General features: G+C 34.8%; 1 protein-coding gene across 1 annotated transcript in view; it reads right to left on the reverse strand.

Annotated features, from left to right (window-relative positions):
- Positions 1-17,748, reverse strand: part of LOC136358335 (CUB and sushi domain-containing protein 1-like) — a 225,113-nt gene extending 207,365 nt beyond the window's left edge. The window contains exon 1 of the mRNA XM_066314262.1: positions 17,552-17,748. The gene's annotated coding sequence lies outside the window, so the exon portion shown is untranslated. The remainder of the gene's footprint in view (positions 1-17,551) is intronic.
- Between the last annotated feature and the right edge of the window lie 4,229 nt (positions 17,749-21,977).

Raw genomic sequence — 21,977 nt, forward strand, 5'->3', positions numbered from 1 at the left:
TTTGGAGTTAGCAATGCTAGTGTTTTAATCTCATGATCTGCATTCAAATTCATTCTGCATTATTAAAAGACAAACAAAGTCATTAAAAAATCAGAATTACTGAAGACATAAAATTCTGTTATTAGATTCATGTTTCAGTGATTGATTCATTTTCATCATATTCACTCTAGGAACCTAAAAAGGCAAAGCCACTAAATGCTATAGATTTGCCTGCTTAAAATTAAAGAAGGCAGAGAGCGGTGGAGGCCAGCACTCAACTGAGGTATGCTACTTTCATAGTGTGAACTACTACTGACAAAGATGTTACAGAGAGGAAGAATAAGGTATGATTGTGCCAGTTGGATATCTCTCCAGTAATTTGTATCAACCTGCAAAAACTGAAAACAGTGACAATAAAAGAATGCTGATCTTTTTGAAATTTATAAGAACTGAACTCTTTATAATGCTTTCATATATAAGTCCTTTGAGTCACCGTTGAAGCTTACTAGTCAGAAAACAGTTCATTGTTATTTGTTTCAAGTTATAAAGTAAATAAGAAATCAACTTTATAAAAGCAATCGAAATGGCTGCAGTAGAAGTTACTTATAAAAATATAATACATGTTTAGAATTTTTTTATAAAACATGGTATGATTTGTATATAAAATTTCTGAAGTTCCATATTTTAGCTGATAAAAATAACATACTCACAGAAGATGTCCTAAATAAATGTAATATAAAAAAACACAACCAAACAAGTGAGTTGGTGAGATCTCCAAAGCTGTCAACTGTTAAAATACAACAAGTACTGCAAGCACTATTTTGTAGTAATGGAGCTAAGGCTAATTATTAGATACAATCGTTAGATACCAAATGAGGATCTCTGTTGTTTGTAAAAAGTAATTTGAAAGAGTACCACTAAGGGAATACTTTTAAGAAAAAAAACACTAGTTTGTATCAATGAATGAGAACATTTAATTGTAAATTACAGTTGAAATGGGATGTTTTCCAGTATCATAGCTTCATGGTGGCAATTCTTTTAAAGGTAACTAGTTAGGATAACTAGTACTAGGATAATAATACATAGGAGTATTAAAATTAAATAAATACAGATGGTTCATTTGATTTAAAAAAATTATCTTAAACTTCTTTGAGCAAAAAAAAGTTAAATTTCTCACTAGTTTTACTGGAAATACCTCTAAAATAAAATACTAGCATTTTTGTTTTGACCGAAAATTATATGCAATCTCTGTATTAATCTTTTATCATAATATTACATTAAAATTTAAAACAAGCACTTTTTAAAACTGTTCAGATATTCAGTTCCTGTAATTTCTTAAATACTGGAATAAAAATCTCCCATATTCCTTCTCTACTGATGTATTTAAGATATTAACTGTATTTCTGTTTCTTTGCCTATTTTTTTACTGTTCAATTTGTGATTTATATTCTCCTCACCTCCACAAGTCCTCTCAAGAGCTTCAAAATGATGCAGCTGCTGGGTGGTACAGATGTACTCTATTTCTACTAGCATGCTGAGAATAAAAATGATTATTTGTTCATTAACGTTTCATGCCCTATTTTTCAAGATTTACTTTCTCCACACCTTTTGGAGGTTTTGGATCTTGTACAGTTCATCCAATAAATCAGGCTTAGTATCTCCTAGAAACTTCACAAAAGCACTGCTCTCCAACTGATAAAGCTATTGGCTTAATTCTTTACATGAATCAAATTGGAGTTTCGATTTTTTAAAATTAAGAAGACAGAAATGATTATTGCTAAAAAAAGAATAGTAGTCATGCTATGTTTTCTAACTTTATTCTTCTCTAAACATAGGCTAGGTAAATCCACATTGTCCATATCTATGAAATACAAACCAACCTAGTTTGCACCATATTAAGCAACAAAATCAGCAATTAAAATTTTTAAACTAATTTTCCAGCTGTGAATATAAAATGCAGTATTGTATATTTTTCATGAGTGTTTTTTGTCAGATTAAGCATTCTGAAACTGAGCCACATAAAAACACAAGTGCAGTTCCTGGCACCTTACTGAGTTTGCTGCAAAGGACAGGTGGCCTTTGCAGAAGAGCCACACCCGTTTGTATTGATGCGAATGTCAGCATGAATCTGAAATACTTTGAACATGAATAATCTCTGTGAGCACCTGCCCTTAATGAAGAAACAACTCCCAGCTACACAGATGACTGTCAAGCACTTGTCATAAACAAGGAATGACTGTGTTATTTTGCACTTCCACAGCTGAGTGACAGAAGTTAATGTTGCTGTCTCTCTATTCAAGAGAATATTCTCTATTCACATGTAGAAGGTGAGTTGGACTTGGTTGTTCAGAAATTGGTCAGGGGCTGAGGTCATGGGCAAATCATGGCAGTGATTTAATGCAGAAAACTGCAAAATGTTAAAGCAAAAGACACTCAGAGAATATTTACAGTCATTAAATAAAAGGTGCAGAAAACAAAGCATGAGGTGGAACAGAGGGAAGCCAAGCCAGGTCTTTCTGCAGGGCCTCTCTGCCCTTGAGGAAGTTGACAGAGCTTCTCAATATGTACCCAGCCTGATATGTTTGCTCTGTAAACAGATTTGAGACTTCATGCAGTGAGTGGCATGGTGCTGTTCTCTGGCTGCATTCCTCAAAATTGCCCTCTAACCCTCTGACAGCCTCTCAGCCACAAAATTAGACAAATTCCCACTAGATCTCTAGTGTCTCATGAAAAGCTCACTGAGGATTGACTGTCTTTGTTCAACACTGACAACAGTCAACTCCATAATATTGTGGATGATTCTACCTCTCTATTTGATACAAATTCGTGTTCTCAAAAAGGATCTTTGGTTTTCCGAGTATATTCGGCAAGGATCTGCTCTCAATATATTTATCCTCATTTTTTTGTCCTACCTTTAAAAATCCTAAAGGGCAGCTGGATTTGCATTATATTGGTAAGTGCTAAAGTGAATGGAATGAGAGTCCAAGAATAATAATGTAAAAATCCATCCCAGAAATAGAAAAAGAGACATTTGTTCTTGATTTAGCATATTTAGCATACTATAAAAGGGTAGTCTACAAAATTCCAAGGCAGGAAAGGAGGTCCTTCACTTCACTTTACTAGATCTGTCTGCTACATGTCTTGAAGGGGACAAGTTCTCATATGATTGACTGGGCAAAGCTCTCCTACCGTTTTTACTAGAATTCCTGACTAAGTCTGATCACAAGAATTGTTCTAGCTCTCTGGGTTGCCAAGAGGTAAGATTAGCCAGTTGTAACTTGATAAAACTCACAGAAAACACAAGCTTATATATCTATCCTTCTTTTCTATTTTACATCAATTGGATCAATTTCACAATTCAAGCAATATTAATGACCAATTCTCCAAGACACCGCAAAAGACTAAATAAAAGCGAACACTGACATGAGTACCAATAGATAACCTGCTTAACACTGAAGGTGGCAGGGAAATAGCAAACAAATATCTGCTTCTGTGATGGTCTTTTTCATTTCACAATGTCACTTCCAGCCAAGAATACTTGCAGAGATTTTGAAAAGAAATCAAGAACAATTAAAAAAATTACATAAAATTCTCTAAAAAACAAAACAAAAAAACTTGATTCCTTTATATTATCAAAGAGAAATTTGTGAGATGATAGTTCTCAAGGATTTACTGGGAACTAGAGGCTGGTAATAGTTTTTAAGTCATGTAGACAGAAACAGAACTTTGTGACTGGAATCTGAAGCTAGCCATGTGTGGAAGCCTGGAAATAAGATGCTTTCTTTTAACAATAAGGATAATTAACACATTACAAAACACTCTGAAGGATTGGAAAACACTAAATCAGGGGTTATGTAGTATTTTTCTGAAAAAAATTTTGTTCCTGTTCATGTGGAGAACTTTCATGGTTTCATTTATGCAGATAAGCATAATGAGCATGTCTTGTTCCTAAATATTAATTTCATATCTGTTGCCTGAATTAATCAGATTATGATAATGAAAAAATACTCTTTTTATATACACTTTGAACACACAGGAAACTATTCTCACTCCTGAGAAGTAAAAGTTTCTGAAACAATATCTGTGTTTGGAGCAAAAAGGATCTGAAAACTCTTTTTAGTACTTTCACATTGAACATGTAATCTTTGTTTTCAGTCTTCTGAGAAGGATTTTTTTTAAATAATAGATTCTCTTTTGTTGTAAACCAATCATCAGTGTCTAAAATTTGACAATGAATTGAAGTTCTCCCAGTATAGAACCATTTAAAATGTGGATAAATCCCAAATATAAGTAAAACTCATTAATTCAGCTCTCAAGTCTATGAAGATTTGCAGGGCTTTACTGCTACTAACTGTACACAGAAAAATTAACATTTTTAAGAGCTTTATCCAGCCCAGTGGGACTGCAGTGGATAGATTTCAAACACAGAAGCTGAAACAAACAAGTACCTTTTTTTTTATTACCATATTTCTACCCATGGGGCAGTGTTCTAATTCTAAATATTTATTATGAAAACCTGTAGACCAGTTTCTAAGAAACCAAGATCTCTCTTGATAGTTGCCCTCTGAAGCAGAGTTAAAACCCTCATCTTTAGAAACTCTCCTTATAAATAGTGCCAAATTCTGGAATCCCACACCTTCAATACTAAATATAAGATTTGGTACTTCAAAGGATTTTTTTCATCCCAATGAAGATAGAAGAACTACTAGAAAGTCTTCTTGTATAGTCATGCTGTAGATCTAGGTTCTGCACATTAAAATTAGAAATCCTACATTATTCCTGGGCTGTACATAATAATTTATACCTCATTACACCACTAATATAAGTCACACATAAATCTCAATTTTAGAGATGAGGAGATGAAAAATTCAAAGTCACTTCTGAAATATGCTAAAGCAACAAAGCCATTGCTTCTTTCAACTGTGGAAATAGATTCTGGTTTTTTGTCTTAGCCATAGATTCCTTGGTCTGTTTAGCTAGGCATGACAGGGTGTTTTTTTCTACATAGGTGCATTTAAATGCTCTAAAACTTTACCTATGAAACTGCTTTCAAATGAGACAAGCATCCACTTTTGAATCATTTTCAAATTCTTTTCTAACTGCAGGCCTCCTTTTCAAACATCCTTTTAAACACGTGAACAGTCTGTCTCCAGTGTTCCGATTTTGGTCTAATACTGTTTTGTGTGCATCTCTTTAACACACTTATAAAAAGGCCAGTTCATTGCAATACTGTACTGAGCACCAGGTAAGAGGGGCTCACATGAAGGACTCGAGCACCTTCTTCATCTTCTATCACTGCTGAGGTTGTGAGGGCAAGCATTTCTTATATCAGTCAATTCTTGGCATCAGTTTTCAACTTTTAAGTCTATCATTAAGCTAAATCATGATATAAACATATAATTGATTTGAAAATAAATTCCCTGCTTATGAATATTAGAATCCATAATGCCTTTGTTTGAGAGCCAGTCTGTTCACTTCATAAATGGTTTGCACATGAACTACAAATAAAGTTCTTTACTCTTTCTTCTTTTTTGTTTCTGGTTTAATTTTATAAGACCTTCTTTAAATAATCATCATGGCTCAGCCAAAGCAGTTGCAGCTGACAGAAGAGCTGAAAGAGTTGAACCCAATTATATGAAAAACGAGGACCACAATATTGGCAAAACCTTTTGCAAATCTTGTCTGAAGATAATAGTTACCATGACATAGCAACTATGAATAAGGCACAGATTTTAAAGAGAAACTCAATTTGTTTTAATCATGAGACATTCCTTTATTTTCCTTTAATATACCAAATAATGCACACAACTCAACATATGTAGCAGCCGTTCTATTGACCTGAGTTTCTTTAAATGCACAATAGTTATTCATCTCACAGTTAGAAATAAGAGCATTTGATGACATAATTTAAAAGCTATGTCAAATTTTATGTATAAGTAGCTCAAACTAAAAATGGCATTCTTTAGTCTTGAGTGCTTAACTTTGTAGTATTACTGATACTTTTATGTGCAAAGGAAGATGACAAATGACAGTCCAATAAATCTGCATATGTGCTCTGCTAGAATACATCCTAATTTTGTTCTTGCATGATTGTAAACTGCACTATTCTCACTTCAGTCAGCTAAAAAAGACAACTGCTGATTATTGTGGTGATGTGACTAAATACAGTTTCATTACGTGAAGTTGTTTGAATTAATTAACACGTTACTTCCTAAATGGTTTTTCCAGGGATTTGATCCTGTTCTTAATTTCATGGCAAAGGTGATAAAATGGGTATATTCTAAAACAAATATGCCTTTTTTTCTTTATATAGGCCAGTACTGGAAATAGAGCCTTTCTTTCAATATCTTATTTACAAAAGCTCTGAATATAAAATAAAACCATATGGTCAGTCTCCTCCTTGCATATCTCTACATGATACTTTGCATAAATTTAAAATTAAATAATCTACTGTATTACTCAGTCTTTACATAATATTTTACTGTATTGTTTCTAATAAAAATATTTTAGTATTAGGAAGACATAATCAAAAAAAAAAGATTTTGATCTAATATGATTTCTGGTGAGGAAAACTTGATTTTTTTCTGTCTCTTCTCCTTGCATCAGAAGTGGGATGGAACAATTTGCCAATCTTATCAGAATATGGAATAGTTTTTCAGTGCATAAGCCCATCAGCATCCACTGCTTGAAAACGAAAGATTAGTACTTCCATTTTTGTTTAGATGGTTTAGACCTGAAATTCTCACTCTTCATTGTGGTGCTGCTGCAAGTTTGGCTGAACTAACAAAATCCTTGTGTTTTCTTTTTATTTACATCAAACTTGCCTTCCCATTGATTGTCTTCTCCCTTGCCTATCTGGGAGATTGGGTAAACAGAATCAACGTCTCAGTCACCACTATGCATCATATCTAAATTCTCTGCGCTGTAACTACAGCTTTTAAACATCAGAGATACATAACAGCACAGTCTTTTCTAAGTGCAGACCTCTGCAGAAAACCCATTAAATCCAATCACTAGCCTACTGTGCAAGCATTTAAAAAAGAGTAGCCATCAATAAACATGTTATTTAAATTCAATTTAACATTCTTTTAGAGTCAAAGAAATAATCGATGTATTCTGTGTGCTAACTAAACAGAGGTACCAGGGGCCAAGGTATTTATTAACTGTAAGAACAGTTCATTGGCAGGTTTACTCTGGGCTGCTGTACATCTCAGCAGAGAATACATGCAACAAACTAATGGGTAGTTGCCTAAAAAACTTGCAGGGAAATTCAGGAAGAGTTTTCTGGAGGAGTATGTCTACTTTGGTATATATTTTTGGAAAGAAAACAACCCAAACTACTAACAAATTATTTAGTTGTCATGTAACATGTTTTAGCACCTTTCAATACATCCAGGAAAAAAATAAAACATAACTATATTCATACTTGATTTTTACATTTTTACAAAATTCTATTTCTCTTAAAATGTGATGAATAATTGATGAGATAATTTTATATGCTGGAAAGTAAAGACACATTCAACTATGCTAATTCCTTCTTAACTATTTTTCATATACTTGGGTGTTTGAAAGCATATGTCAGAAAGGATGTATTAAAAGGATCTATTAAAGCCCCTTATATCTTTTAGAAAATGGCGATAGTTAATATTAAAATCCTAACATGTTTGAAATAGAAGTCAGAAAACTACAGTACTTTAAAAAAGCAGTTTGGTAAATTACCATCCTTCATCCTCACTGATCCTAATAGGAAAAGAGGCCACTACCTATGCCAGGCTAGATTTACACCATGATTGATTTCCTTTCTGGTATTATTGCTAAACTAGGTTCCAGTGTCAAAACTAAAATTTGGTCTGAGGTCCAGGGAATAACTGTCTTTTTGTTATCCAGTCTGATCTAGTAGTCCCAATAGTGATCTTGGTTAATTGTGATTTGACCAGATGAACTGAACTGTATTACTTCTTCAAGGTTGAGATTTCATTTTTTAATGCAGACACATTTACAGCAAGATTTTCTCCATTAAACTTACTTATTTCTCATGCAGTAACACAGACGTCAAAAGAAATCTAGATTGGAAAGCTCCAGTTTAAATTCCTGTTGGTTTGGGTTTTTGTTTGCTTGTGGATTTGTTGGGCTATTTTTCTTGGGGAGGTGCGTGGGGCTGTTGGTTTATTTTGTGTTTGTTTGTTTTTTGTTGATCAGTGAGCAGGTGTGATTTTTTCAGACCTACTGTGATTATTGCATGCAAACTAGAATCCCTGGCAGGGCTGTATAGCAAAAGGGGAGGGAGGGGAAGAACTCAATGTAACATTCCAGACGTCTAAATATTTGCATGTTTTGTTTTAGTCTTCAGGTTGACTGCATTGGATAGATACCATGTAAAACCAAGAAATGTAGCAATTCATAAATATCTCTAAGAAAAGTTTCTAATCTGACTTCACTCGCATAACATTATTAAAACATATTTTCCTGAATCCAATGTCAAGAATTTGTTAAGTAAATGAAGCTAATGTTATAGATATTCTAGAATAATGCAACAGACCTAGGAGAAGGATATTTTAGGAGCACACTGAATCCCCAGGGTTATAAAATCTTTTTAGAAAGATAGTAAAGGTAGTGGTATTTTAAGCAATATGAGCTCTCTTCTAATGTATTTAAACCACACTCACAAACCAAATTAAAAAAAAAAAATCTAATGCTTTTTAACATTCTTTTAAATGTAGTAGAAAATTATACTGTGGGTCACAGTGCTTCCTTAAGTGAGTTCTCTCACTCTCATGTTCCTGTCAGTTTGTGATGTGCTATGAATGAAGCCTTTATGCCTCTTCAGCACAGTAGGCTGTAAATTAATAGGTGCAAAGAAAGCAATAGTGTTCTGTGAATTAAATGTCAATTTAGTCCCTCTGTACTTCTCACTTCATACACGACTCACACACTGGTGTTAAGATCTAAGTGGCCTCTGTGTCCTTACAGCTAACACAAGCAAGAGATTATACGAGTTCAGTCACTACTATTAGCATGAAGTGTATTAACCCTTCTATCTATGTTAAGGTCAAAATCTTTGCAAAGCCTTCAACATACTTTTATGCATACAGATGCAAAAAATATATATGTATTTTATATTTATATATGTATTATTTAGAATTAAAAAATGACAAGAGATAAGTGGTGCATTTCAGATATGCTTTCTTCAGATACAAGACTAAGAACTTTTGCAAGATTTCTATGAGAGATATTATCATTGTCTAAACATATTTTTTGAGATTTGTCTTTTCAGCAGGGCGCTATACAATTTTTTTTAATCAGAATAACCACAAGATTACATATATATGCCCACAACATATAATAGGAAGGAATATCACAGTCCTTTTTCCCTCCAACACTTCCTTTCTTCCAGTGCAATGCCAGCAACTCAGAGATCATATACAAATTTGGATGCTACAATTTAACCGTTTTTTGAAACCACTACTTGTGCTCTTATTTCTTCTCTTCATTATGACAATTTCAACAATTAGAATCTGCAGGTTCTTCACTGCAAATAGCAGAGCTCATCTCCTTATACAATATATATTACATTACTTAATATACATTTAAATAATAATAATAAAAACCAACACAACAACCAGACATGCTCCTCTGTATCAAAACAATCAAAAAATGCCGCCAGGATGCTGAAAGCAAAAAGAGGACAATGCCCAGGATGGTAGAAATAAATTCAGCCCTTAAGATACCAATTTCGCTAAAGCTTTGCTTTCTTAACCATAGTCAGGCTTCATCTTCTTACCTACATAAATTTCAGGGAGAGTGAACTGTTCACTACATGTCTTATCCACAGTATTTTCTTTAATTTCAATAGAGTCTAAAGATACTGAGCAGTGTTCACTGCATTTCCCCAAGCCCCTAACAATTCACTTACAACTGTGCATAATTCATTTTTTCAAGTAGGCATTTGAATGCCTGAACCAAATCCATTTTGGAACATGATGATTTTGATAAACAAATCCACGTACAAAATATATCATTGGTGATATCAACTTATTAATCCTTTTTATCAAAAACAGTAGAAGCGAAACAGCTGTTTATCTGCTTACGTTTGGCTTTAGCAACTGCTTTTAAAAAAATAAGGATTGGCTGTAGAGACTGAATTAAAACTTGCTATTTCCCACTCAGGGAATTTTAAAAGACTCCAGAGAGCAATACTTTTAGAACTAGAGTACACCAGTTGCCTGTATGACATGTTTAGTATACATAGCTGATGTCCTGTGCAAAACACTCTGCCAATTTTCTGTATAAATTCCCTAATACGTGAGTGGGGATAATCCTTTCTGAGACTGTGCTTAGCAGCTCTGAGACCAGCAACACATTCTCTCCAAGATCACACAATTCCACAGGAACTCAAGTTCAGCACTTTTTTTGCAAACTTTTGATATGCCATTTTGATTATGACTAAAGCACATGGTTGACTTTAAAAAAAAAATGCTTGGGGGTATATGGTTTTCAACCCTTTATATACCAGAAACTAGGATCAACTATGATTTTTCCTTTATTTTTTGGGATAGCTTTTAACAGACTTTAAACTTAAACTATTTAACACAGAAAAAATGCTGAGAGAGGATGCAGAAATAAGATGCATTTGTGGGAGTGAAGGCAGCATCAGGAGCATAGGTACTGCCAACAAAAAACGGCTAGGAGAAACCCAGAGAGACGAGCATCAGTACCAAAGGCAGGAACTGACAGGACTCAGAAGATGGGGAACGGGGTGCAAGAACAATGGAACTGGTCACAGTGGACTGAGCCAAGGCTGCTTGCCCAAACTGGTCTGTCCATACCAGAGCACGGCACATACGGTGTGCAGCTTGTCCCTGAGCACCCAACCTCGACTCAGGTGGCTCCGGCTTTGGGTCTGTGACTCTCCGTTGTCCCAACCTCGACGCAGGTGGCTCCGCTTTTGTCCCTGTGACTCTCCTTTGTCCCAACCTCAATGCAGGTGGCTCCTGCTTTGGCTCTGGGCCCCTTGCTTTGCCTCAACACAAGTGGCTCCTGCTTTGGCTTTGTGCCACTCGCTTTGGTCCCTGCCTTGACCAACCTATAAAACCCTGGAGACCCCTGCTCACTTTCATGATCACCCCACTGGAGAAGAACCGCGTCTATAGGCATCTCGGTCTCAAGGACTCGGCCCTCCATGTTGGTAACTATAATCCCCTTAACCCTCTTTTCTATCTTTCTTACTATTCTCTATTTTCTCTCCCACTATCGCATTTTGGTGGCACTAAATAAAGGTGCATTTTTGTTGTATTGAGTTGTCCCCTGCTGTGTCTTTTGTGCTCTGAGATCCTAAAACGAACCATCAGGTTCCCCGCATATGTTTGCGGACCCTGACAACTGTGCAACTTGTTTTACTAAAAAAACCAGCTGATAGCAGATCAGGTGGACAGGTTAGCCAGTAGAGAAGCTTATACTTATTGGTTTCCTAACCAAAACAGCTAATAGGGGAAATCCAGTTAAAAGCTAGAGAAAGGTAAGAGCTTCTAAAAACTAGTAGGTAGCAAGGGAATCCTTTTCCAGTAACTGCAAGACAAGCATATAACTTTGCAGAATTTCCCAGGTGGCACAAAAAAAGGAGCGATGGTCATGATGTTTCTAAAGAGGCTAGAAAAGTAAGCAATTACACATAAATTAATAAAAAATTAATAATTTCCTCAAATGAAAAAGCTGGACGCTAACGGGTTTCACTTTGTTACATGGCCATGGCATATCTTTTCTCACCTGATGGAGAAGGAATCAAAAATTAGTGCCTCATATCAGCACAGGTATGTCCCAAGCCTTTTTCTGGTGTAGAATTACTTTAATTGAAGGTGATCCACAAGTGATACATCTTCTAACAGCAAACCAATAGATGGTGCTCTTTAGCTGTCTAATTATGCAATTCTGAGCTAAACACCGAGCTCAGATGCCTGGATCTGCTGCCATACGTGTCTATCAAAAAGATGACCCAGGCACCTCCATTACCTCATGCATTACTGTGCTATAGGCCTCTCACAAGATGGGTGGTAATTAAAATAACAACATACCTATAAACAGGACATAAAGCACACAAATTGAATCCTACTATTTGAAATATATCTAAGTGTTTGGGCTGGTGTATTTAGTTAAGAAACATAAAATAGCATCCAGCTGTTATAGAAGTTATTCATTAACACAGAAACAAGAATTGAGTTTCAGATGGCCCTAGGTACTTATGTCAAATTGCATGCCAAGTTATAATAATTCATTATGCCGCTTCCAAATCACTCTCACATCCACATACATTTTTATGGCATTTCACTATGATATTGAAATGATTTATAAGGAAGCCAGAATAACTTAAAGGTAATTTTAAATAGTATTAGGAAATTAATTTAGACTAAAAAGTATGAATTGCAGTTCATTCTCCTGAACTGGTAAATACTGACAAAAATGTGAAGGATATTAGTTTTGGGTTTAGATTAGAGTACAGTAAGGTAAAATTAGTATTACAAGGTCAAAGAGAAAAAAATTAAACAAAATTTGTTCAAAATTAGCATTCCACATTAAAAACATAATTGAAAAATTATTCTTAGTATCATAATCACCTTTCATGAACAATGTAACAGTCTAAGATATTTTGATGATCTTGTAAAAATTATGGCCAATCCACACTTACATGAAAAAGCCTGAGCTGGACCTATCTATGCTCTTGTGAATTGTCCAGCTTTGCCTAACCTACAAATAATAATAAAAACCCCCAAACTTCTATCTCAAGTAGGAGTCTTTGGAAAGACTAAGATTTTCAATAGAATTCTTTTCCTAAGTAATAGATTTCTATTTCAAAACTGTTCAGCTAAAGTCTGAATTTCTAAGATACTTAAGATATTCTTCATACTATCATTACATCCAATCTTGATTTAATCTTAAGTACCAAATAACTTATGCAGAGGTATAAAGGGGCATATTTGGAAGCATTTTAAAAGTTATATTCAATGTTCAGAATTTTTTTTTAATATTGTAATAATTAACAACAAAGGAGACCTTCAGATCCAAAAGATCAACCATTTGGAGAACTTTGAGATGGGCTCCACACATAGCAGAAGCCGTCTTTCTGTTATGCTCCTACAAGTACTGTTTGTGGCATTGCAAGCAATAGCTTACCAACTCAAAATAAACTTGTTTTGCATCTAAAACTCCTTATGTAATAGCAAACTAAAAAAAAATTATTCAAATTCAAAAATATTTCTTTCACCTACAATTTAACTGATATTTCTACTTGTTTTACAGATTAAAAAGCTTTTCCTATATCCTTAACATTAATTTTGCACTGATGTTCTTCTTTTTAAGCCTGTAGACACTTCTTTTGATTCAAAGCAGAATTAAAAATGTGATCACCTATATTCATTCAAGATCCACAGGCATTTAACTACTCTATAATTAGAAAAAAACCCCAACAAACCAAAACCAACCAACCAACCAACCAAAAACCACCCCCAAAACAAACAAACAAAAAAACCCCAAACACTCAAACAAACAAACACTAAAAAAAATCCCTGAAAAAAACCCACCAAAAAAAAAAAAAAAACAACACTCAAAACAAACCAAAAAATCCTCAAACAAATGAACCTGGAATAGTTTTAGACCTTCTAACCATGTCATGTACATAAAATAAATAAATATCTCTTAACTCTTTTATAAACTAGTTCTATTAGGATGGACCATATGAGTGATTTTAAAAATAAACAAAGGTAAACAAATCACTTCTTCCTTATCAAAGCACTGGAAAACAAGCCAATGAACAGCTATATAAAATGAAAATTAACTGAGCATCTTTTTAAAGGTTTAGAAATGTGTGGCATATAAGTAATATAAAAATTTTACTATTATATAGGAGTAAGATTTATAATCTACATAAATACTATAACATAAAATAACTCTTGTATATATATTATAAATAGGCTACTTTCCTTCAGAATTTAGATCCCACTTCATCTTGCATTTCTATTGCTTTTACTTAAAAAAAATACATCCATCCTGTTTTTACTGTTAGCATACTGGAATGCCTTCTAACCTTGCTGATATGTTTTGAGAGGGTAATCCAGACATACTGCACCATACAGTAAAAACACTAAAGAATAATCAGTCTGAAATTACTTAATTCTTGTTCTTTTTCTAGCTTTTACAGTGCTCATAGATGTGTCTTTTTTCACTTATTCTACGGCAAGCATTGCTTTAAAGGAAAAAAAAAATTCCTAATTACCAGACCGTGCTAATGGAATATGTGACTCCTAATACAGAATTAATGTCTAAAGCTGTTGACATGATGCCAGATACAATAAAAGGGAGCAATTACCAAAAAAAAGCCACATTTTTAGATGATAACACCCCTAGAACATTAGTTTTAAGTATGGAACAACTTCCCACTTAAACACACAGCTGATTTTAGCATATTACAGAATGCACTACATTTAGCATGGCTCTAATGTCGCTATGGTAACTGTTCTGGCTTAAATATAGCTGAATGTGTAGCTTCATTCCAAATTTCCCAGTAATCCTTTAAACATTTCTTTCAAAACTCCCTATAGCTTCTCCAGAATTTCACCAGTGTTCCTGTACTAATCCTGCACTGGTATCACTGATACCAGTACTGTTCATATTATCTTCATCCATGACATGGAGAGGGGGATAAAGGGCACCCTCAGCAAGTTTGCTGATGACACCAAAATGTGTGGTGACATTGACACACCTGAGGAATAGGATGCCATCCAGAGGTACCAGAACAAGCTTGAAAAATGGACCCGTGGAAAACTCATGAGGGTGGAAAATGCCATTTATAAGGGACTGCACCTGGGTCAGGACAACCCCTCATGTCAATCCAGGCTGGAGGATGAACAGACTGAGAGCAGCCCTGTCAAGAAGGGCTTGGAGGTGATGGTGGGTGAGAGGCTGGACGTGAACTGACATTGTGTGGCCAAATGTGTCCTGGGCTGCATCAAAAGCACCCTAGCCAGCAGGGCAAAGGAGGGGAATCTGCCCCTCTGCTCTGCTCGGGTGAGACCCCAGCTGGAGTGCAACATTCAGCTGTGTCTCAGCATAGGAAAGACATGGACCTGTTCAACCAAGTACAGATGAGGGCCACAAAAATGATTATACTTGAACACTTCTCATATGAGAAAAGGCTGAGAGAGTTGTGGCTGGTCAGCCTGGAAAGAGGAGGCTCTGTTGAGATCTCATTTAAGCCTCTCAGTACTTAAAAGAGTTCTATATAAGAAAGAGGAACAGTGTTTTTTTGTTTGTTTTGTTGGTTTTTTTTGGGTTTTTTTTGGCAGAACCTTGAGAGGACAAGGAATAATGATTTTAAAGACGATAGATTTAGAATACGTATAAAGAAGACATTTGTTACCAGGGAAGGTGGAGAAACACTGGAAAAGGTTGCCCTGAGGTGGATGTCCATCCCCAGAAATATTCAAGGTCAGGACTGAGCAACCTAATCCAGTTAAAGACATCCTTGCATACGGTAAAGGGGTATTACAGGATGATCTTTTAAGGTTCCTTCCAACCCACATTATACTACAATTCTATGATCTTAAGAACGCACAATAAATCCAGGTTTTGATGATCAGTGTGAAATAATGATCTCCAACATACAGAAAAAAATAAAAATGTTGAGATTGAATTTTAGGAGAAACAAAATTCTTATTTTATCTCTGTTCCAATGTATAGCTGATCAATATTGCATGAGATCAATGCAGAATATATCCAGTGCCTTCTGCTCATATTCTACTTCATTTATTACCAGAAATCAAAAGCACAAATTTGTTGTAAAATATCTAGTAGAGTCCCTTACACAAAATCAAGTGGAAGTACTTTTATGCTCTGTAGCGAAATTGCATTAGTTCTTCTCCTTCAAGATTTCAGTTTCTAAACCTTAGAAACCCTAAAAAGAAAACTTTGTCACTGATGATTGTTGTGCATGTCTGTGCATGAGTGAGAGGCAAGGGGGTGCTTACACACTATACTTCAGACAGACATGAGCGCTTAATTTGATACCAAGCTGCTTCACTGACTGCCATTACACAACTTTTGCTCATGTGGAAATGTTAGAGAGTAATCTTGTGATGATGCCTTGTCCTGATCTTAAAAAACTGAGAGCCAGACACGGTTAAGGGATAAGAGGTTTTACTTTGGTATTTAATAAGGATCCTTATGGTGCACTGTTTCACCAAGATGGAATGCACCACAATGCACACACACGATAGATGGCGTATACAATTTTATAGACCTTACAGATTAGCATATCTAACAAAAATGCTCCAATGAGAGGCCTGGATGAATGGTGTGATATTCCCTCATCCATGGAATTCTCCCCTGGATGGGCCAAATCTCCAGTTTACAGGGTATGTTCTAGAGGGGACCTTGGTTTCCCTAGATAGCATAGGGCTTTCTATCCTCCTACTACAAGGCCTTTAAGGATGTTTGGTTTCCTGGCCTAACAGAATATTAGAAGTAGGCTAAGTTATCAGACTTAATGAATTACAAGTATGCATGCTAAGAATATTGAGGATACATAAAAGTTATATAAAAAGTATATAAAAGATAAGACAAAAAATCATCTTGGCATTAATGACAGACCAAAGGTTTTACATAGTTGCCAAATATAGTTACCTCCTATTTTTATTGACAGATTTTCAGAGGATCAGATGCTAGCTAGAACTTAACAATTATTAATCTATTGCACTGTCTAGCCGGTTATGACATCAAAATAACAGTGGGATTGCTTCCCATCTCTAGAAAGGTATTCTGAAGATAATAACCATCAGTCATCTGTGAGAAGATCTACATTTTTCCAGGCTAAATTTTATAGCAATGGTGCATATGTCAAGCACAAGACATTCTGAGAGATGAAAAGGATGAAAAACCTGCATATGTAAGCTCCAAAGAAATCATAAGACACACTGTTCCACAACTTAATCCATTCCCCCAGGCAGAACTATCATCTTTTACTTAGTACAGAGAATGTAGATTTAGCATTAGAATTACTAATCCTTAATATTGCTAAGCAAACAGTTTTAACATCAGCTAACATAAGATACTAATGCTTGCAATACATGCATATATGTAGTAAGACTGAATTACAGCCTGTTTAGAATAAGATGTCATCTATTAGCTGTGTATATATTCCTGTTTTACTCAGGCTGACCTTTGCTCACTACTTTCATTGTTGAAGTAGAATAGCATAATAAGTCATTCAAGACACAACATCAGAAAATGCTCTTATACCAAGTTCAAATATGTAACATGAATAAATGTTCACTGATAAGATACCTTACAAATATAACTCTGGCAAGATGGAGGAGAGTAAGAGGAAAAACAAAGATGTGGAAAGAAACAGAATCAAACTTTTTTTTCAGTTCTGATAGGTGAAAGGGACAAAAAAAAAAAAAGCATTAAAAATGGTCAATACTAACAGGTAGAAAATATCTTAAATATCCTCTAATATCTTTTCATATAGGCACCGAAAAAAAAAATAAAAACAAGAAGTGAGATCTTTACAAGATCTCTGACTTACCATATTGATGGTGCTTCTGTTCCACTGATCTCTAGGAAGTCATACCCTTCCTCTAACTGGAAGTCAGTGAAGACCAAAGCAATGGTGTCTCCTGGTTCAGCCAATATGGTCCAGGTGCAATCAGCATTATTCTCATACTCAGAAGGGAAGTGTGGACTTGAAATAATTCCACTTGTCCCACGTAGTGTCCCTCCACAAGCTCCTTCAGCTGACGAACAGAATATAGATTACTAATGGGGCTGCACTTCAAACAAGTGAAACACCATCCTTGTTTCTGCCTTAGCAAACCCAGCTCTTCTCTACCCACTTAGGACCCATAAATACATGTACACACAGAAATAAAATCTTATCCAAGCCAATGAAATGGAATATTTTTGAATATTCAAGTAAATGGAATGGTCTTTAAGCAGCAGAGGTTTTTGGTTTGGGTTTTCTGACTTCTTTTCCTTTTTGGTTTCACTTGAGCACCAGGCCAAACAAGAATGAAGGTTAGCAGGGACACCTCTTATGAGCAGATTTGGAGAACATGGCTCTGCATATGTGTGCACAGAAGAAGCCTTAAAAAGAACTGGGCACAAAATCACAGACACACAGCTAGATTCTTTGTGATACAACTTTAAAAATATTGAACCATTATTTTCTTTTGCTCATTTCTGATAACAAAAAAACCCCGCAGGACAAATATTCTTATAGATTTAAATGCTGTCCAAAACTAGGAAGCATTAATAATATTGTACTTTCCTTTCTCATTTCCTTTGTTCTGAATCACGATGTTTACAGATGACAAATGAATTCAGAAGGTTCTGCTGCCAGATGGACCTTCCAAGGTTCATACATCATCAGTTAATAACATACATTTTCAATGATTATTAACTTTTTTTTTTTAATTAAAAGCATAGGAATTTTCTCCTAAATCTTGAATGTTATTTAATGTTTTGCCAAATGATTTAGCAAATGTCTTGTATTTTCCTTTTCCAGTAAGATTTCACTGAAAGTTTTAAAAACTTGCTGATTATCAGCAGTATCTGATATTAAGACAAATAATTAAAACCTCCCAAGAAAATATGTCATCTATAAAATTAATTGACATAAGAAACTAAAAATTCATCAAGTGGCCTTTGCTGTTTGACAACGTGGCTATGAAAGCCAAGGCATTAATAATTAGAAATATTTTTGCATAGGAGAATGATCAGAAGAAAAGCATTTTATTTTTATCTGTATTATCATCTTTACTTACTGCTACTATCATCAGGTATTATTTGCATACTAAAAGTGCATGTAGAGATTCAAAAACACATACCTTGGCAAAGTGCACAACACAAGGAACTTATAGCTTAATTAGGATAATAACTGAATAGCTAATTAAGACAACAGAAAAGGGTAGGAGAAGAGCTGCTATTCTCAATCACCATTGAAAGCCTGTCAATGAAAATGTGTTTTCAAAAAAGATTTGAAGGAAAAAAGGATTCATGAATTCAAGGAAGAAGAATACTGGGTCTGGACACTAGAAAAAGGAGACTATTAAAAGGGGCTAAATAGCCAATAAATGACTGCAATAAAAGGAAGAATTGCAAGAAAGGCAGAAACAGAATAATTTCTTTAATGTTTAAATAATGTATAGAGCATTATTTGACTAAAAGAAGAGAGAAAGCTACTGAATGGCTCAAACATATCTTTATGCTTCTACATGCAAAATAAATTTTGACATACACAAATGTATCATAACCTTGGTTATCAAAACCTTATTGATTTAATTTCTTGGCACATAAATTTTTCAAAGGAGGTAATGTCTTTTCAATAAATTTCATATCTTACTTTCTAGACCTTGATATTTATAAGTGTTTGTTCTTTTTTAAAATGAAGGAATAGAACTAGAATAGGTAGTCTTTCCTAAAAGATTTCTTTTTGTTGGTGAAATCAGGCCATTTCTGTGATTCCTTCCTCAATTTCTGACTTTTTATACAGCACATATTGAAAGGGCCATTGTGCCTCTGAGGAATGAAAGGGGGAAAGGAAGTGAAAATTAAAGAACCACGGATAAAGCTGAGAATCAGAGTAAAATTGCCTGATGCATAATACATTCAACGACTAAAATAATTTGAAAACTAATGTAAATCTATAATAAATCATAAGGAGAATATTTTTTTAACTGAATTCTATCTAAAATTACTCTTTTTTTCCCCCAGTGTTTGTGTATATGTGTTTGTTTTGAGGTTTTTGCTGTTGTGATGTTGGTGTGATGGTATGATGGTGGCAGTATTTTTTTTTAATAATTTTCTAGTACTTCATTTCAGATCATCATCCAACTCAGAAGAGAAAAAAAAAACTTCTTCTATCCTGTACCTGCACTTTTAAGTTTCAGTTTCTAACACAACAGTTCCACCTGTATTCATGAAAGCCCGCAAGCAGACTTTTCCTATTCGGGGTAACCAACAAGATGAGCAAAATCCTAAGTCAGCCATATCTCTTTCGTATTAGCTGCTACTGTTAAATTTTGTTGTGACAGCATCCTCAATTATAGCATCTCCTACTGTGTTTGTACTGACATTAAGTAACATGCAAGTAGTAAATACAACACTCCTCACTGTTCCTGCTACAGAGCCCTTGAATAATCTTTGAGCTCTAAAGATCAGAATTTTACAGCTGAAGAGTAGTTTATTATTACTGGCAACCACACACAAAAATCTTAATTTATATGTTGTACATTACAATGAGAGTCAAAGGAACTCAGACTACTACAGCTATCTGCCCAAAAGAATGCATAGCCCTTTAATCTATTTCCAACACCATTCTGAAAAGGTTTGCAAGTCAAGCTAACACAGAGATAGAAAGAGAATATGAGGCAGCTAGGTAAGACCACAGAAAACAGCCTGAACCAGAGATTATTTGCTCTCTGACAGATGTGGATGTGCTTTGGAAATTTCCTTCATCACAACAGGCACTCAGGCTAAGGCAACCAGACTGCTGAACAGAGAAGCATAACACATTGGTGAAGTGAATGCAGGCAGGCAGGAGGTGGCTGCACTGCTCAGAGGGTAGGACACAGACTCTCTGGTCTTACACAGCTGATCCCAGAATGAGCTGGCCTCCTTGGACTGATCATTGTTTTTGGCCATGGCCTTCTCTGTGTCATGCTTTTGAGAGGGTTAATTTGAGAGAGTGCTCAGGAATCTTAGTGCATCACTGTGCTTGCAGTAATTTGATAGCAGATAGTGCCTGAGGCTTCACGAATTCAAACTATGTGATTTACAAATTGCATTTTAAAACGTGCAAGTAATTAATTCCAAACACTTATGGTTATTTTCAAGTTGTAAGCAACTGCACAAAGTGTTGTTTGTATCAGCATAAATGACTACTTGAAGTATAAAGCTACAAACATTTGGATCTCTCAGTAGTCAGGAATTAAGTGCTCTGAATTTAGAGAAGATGCATCTCATATAAAGTGCACATGCAAAAACATACGGCTGGCACCACTTGACAAAAAATATGTATACTGTATAGATGTGTAGCTTAGATAAAACAGATAAACATATCCATCAAGTTTATGCATGCAAAAAATCAAAAGTACCACTATGGAAGTCAATGAAAAACCCTTCATTTTTCTTTAAGATAGAAAGAGTAATTTCACCAAAAATAATAATCTGACAATTTCAGTAAGCTATGTTTTGCATAAATGAATCCTGCTACAAGTGAGATGCAATAGCCATAGATAGACGAGCAGATAGCCAAGGACGAAGTAAGAACAAACCCAGTATCTTAGAAAGCTTCCTTTGAATTTGTTTAGGTATTTTTTCAACATTCAATCATTTTTACAGGACTTTTCTCTCCTTACCACACAAATGCTTTACAGAGTGCAATGTTCCATACTCTATATGCCTTTTTTGATATACCATATAATAAAATGCTTAAGCAATTAAAGTAATATTTATTGCATTATGAAAACAAAACAAAGAAAAAAAACTTAATACTAGCCTAACCTATCAAAATTTATTTAGAATCTTTCAAAATCAATTTAGAATTTGAACTCAAATATTTGAACTGGCTTTTCCACTTGAAGATTTAATTGAAAGTTCTTCATGTGATAAACCACATTACTACACTACTCTTGGAACACAAGTGATTAAAAACATTCTGGTGATTAAAAGTACAAAATACATAATAATAAAGTTTTTTTTCTTATTATGTAATTAGTAGTCATTTCCTTATCTATCACTAGAAATAGTGTAGGTGCCATTAAAAACCTTGAGTGATATTTTATGAATTGTCATCAAATGACATTGTCATTTTGAGTCACATTTTATAAGTCTTATCAATTAAAGAAAATTGCAGCTTTAGAGGTTTCTAAATGAACCACGGGCCTAAATTATTTAGCAAGCGCTATTAAAAGCTTCTCTGAAATAGTTCTTTGTTTATCAAAGCTGCAGAG

The sequence above is a fragment of the Sylvia atricapilla genome, chromosome 3 (genome assembly GCF_009819655.1).
Source record: "Sylvia atricapilla isolate bSylAtr1 chromosome 3, bSylAtr1.pri, whole genome shotgun sequence".
Lineage (NCBI taxonomy): Eukaryota > Metazoa > Chordata > Aves > Passeriformes > Sylviidae > Sylvia > Sylvia atricapilla.